The sequence below is a fragment of the Cricetulus griseus genome, chromosome 3 (genome assembly GCF_003668045.3).
Source record: "Cricetulus griseus strain 17A/GY chromosome 3, alternate assembly CriGri-PICRH-1.0, whole genome shotgun sequence".
NCBI lineage: Eukaryota > Metazoa > Chordata > Mammalia > Rodentia > Cricetidae > Cricetulus > Cricetulus griseus.
Window position 1 is genome coordinate 231,350,563 of NC_048596.1, and position 2,824 is coordinate 231,353,386.

The following is a 2,824-nucleotide window of genomic DNA, read 5'->3' on the forward strand; positions in this document are numbered from 1 at the left end:
GTGTGTGCTATTTGGAAACGTGAAAATACATTACATGGAGCTGAGGAGGTGGCTTCCTGGGTAAAAGCATTTACCGTGACAGTCTGATGACCTCAGTTCAGATCCTCCAAAGCCACATAAAAAGCTGGGTGCAGTAGCTCAAGTATCTGTAACTCCTACAAGAAATGGAAGCTGAGACAGGAGTCTCCTAAAGCCCCTCAGCTACCAGCCTAGCTTAGGAAGTACTAAGAGACCCTGTCTCAAACAAGGTGGACTGTGAGGACTGATAACCAGTGACTGTCTGTGGGCCTCTAAATGTTTGCCTCTACACATGAGTGCCTGCACTCACACACATGAATGCTTTCTAATACACATTGGTATTCTCTCTCTCTCTCTCTCTCTCTCTCTCTCTCTCTCTCTCTCTCTCTCTCTCTGACACACACACACACACACACAGAAAAATAAGGACAAATCATTACATAGGGGCTGGAAAGATGGCTCAGATGTTAAGAATGTTTTCTGCTCCCAGAGGATTGGAGTTGGGATCCCAGCACCTAGACTGGGTAGTTCATAACTGCTTGTAACTCCTGCTCCAGCAGTTCTGACACCTCTGGCCTCCAGGGGCACCTGCATTCACATGCACATACCCACGTGTGTACCTGCACAATGTACACACACACACACACACACACACACACACACACACACACACACACACACACACAATTAGAAAAATATTTAAAAGAGCATCACATGAATGCTCTTCTATTACATACTTGCTACATTCGCATCACTATTGAAAACTATGAAATAGCTATTTATTCTTTAAGGTTTGCCAGAATAATAGTGTATTCAGGGACAGTGTGAAGAATCCTGGAATTTACATGCTATTGCACTCTCTAAGTTCTGAATAAAATATGAAGTAAGATAAAAATAGTACTGAAACATCTTTCGACCACACTCTCCAGTTGTGCTCAAGCCTGCCATTAACACACTTTCAAAACCCTTGTGTGCATTTCCCTACCACCTGATGTTTTGCTAATATTTAGAAATACTCGCACAGCGGGCATTTGCAAATGTTCTCCCTAGAACTTGGGTAAACGAAATTAACATAATTCCAAATCCGATTGCTTTTATGTGGTGAGGGGTAGGAAGCAGTTTTACTAGTTTGCAGTCTTGAATTTGAGAAGGGGGAAAGAACACTAAGAGAATCCATGAAGATATTTTAAAAATTGTGAAAGATTTTCAGGTAAATATGTCCTCAGCATGGCACATTCCAGTTACAATTTATATCATGTCTGCACAAAGTCCAAATACCATTACAAATTGTCTGAAACAGAGAGGAGTGTAGCACACCATCATTTAAACAAACACCAGCCTCTGATGTTCACTTCATTTTTTTCAGAATTAATTAAGTGCAATTCTCATTAAAAGCCATTTCACCATATTTAAATAATACAACTGTGCATCTTTAAATAATAAGACTTTTTTTTTTCACAATGCCAGTATCGTTGTCATTATAATCAAGGATACTTTTGGGTCTCATCTTCTGTGTATGTTTTCATGTGTGTGCAGGTGCACATATGTGTGCCTGAGTATGTGGAAGCCAGAGGTCAACTGCAAGTATCATTCTTCAAAGCATGGTACACCTTTTTTAAATGTTAATTTTAAAATTTTAAGTCAGGGTTTCTTTCTGGCCTGGACAGCTCTCTAGTGCTGGGAATACAAGCATACACCCTCAGGATAGGCTGCTTTATTTATTTAGTTTTAATATGGGTTCTGAGGGATCAAACTCTGGGTTTTGTGGTTGCACAGCCCGCACTTTGCTAACTGAGTTATCTCTCTAGCTCCCTTTTGATATTACCTAACTAACATCCTTCCCTTTGTCTTTTTGTTAATTTCATTTCATTTATTTTACATCCTGACGGATGTTTCTCCCCACTCCTCTCCTCCTGTTTCCTACCCCCAGCTCCCCATCTGCCTGCCATCCCCATCCACGTTTCCTCTGTTTCTGTTCAGAAAGGGGCTGGCCTCCCATTGGTGTCAAAAAAGCATGGCATATCAAGTTGAGGTAGGAATAAGCTCCTCCCTTTGTATTGAGACTGGGTAAGGCAACACAGAATGAGAGAAAGACACTGGGTCTGGTTTCAGCTTCTGAAACCTCAAAGCCCAGCCCCAGTGACAAACTTCCTCCAGCAAGGCCATGTGTCCTAATCTTTTCAAATAATGCCACACTCCTTGTGAGCCTGTGGGGACCATTTTCATTCAAACCACCATAATTGGGTACTGTAAGTAATGTAGTGATGAGTTTAAGCATATGGGAGGCTACATACACATTGTATAGAAATACTAGGTCATTGTATAATGAGGAATTGATCTTGTTTTTTCCTTCTTTCTTTTTTTTTTTTTTTTTTGCATTTGTGGAGGTCTTAGTACCAATGGCATTCAGTTGTTATTCAGCTATGTAAGGACAGCTTCACTGCTATGCATTTTCAATGGTTAGTATTTTTCCAGAACACTGAAGAAAGTAATCAAATATTGCAAATTAAAAGTAAGACTATAAAGTCTCAAACACAAATTTGAACTGAAATATCTTATTTTCATGCTCAAATCAGAACTTATTATGATTTTTTACCTTATAGGATCTAAGGAAAGTAGAGCCATGAGTCATAGCCCCCAAATTGGCTTCATTTCTTATTCACCTTGTTTTCAACTGAGCCTTGTGAATTAAACCAAATGAGAGAAGGTAACTTTGAAATCATGTTGGATGCATTTAAAACATTAGCAAACTGCATGAATATTCCTCATGAATTTTAAAAATGAATGAAGAAAAATGAAGAAGTTG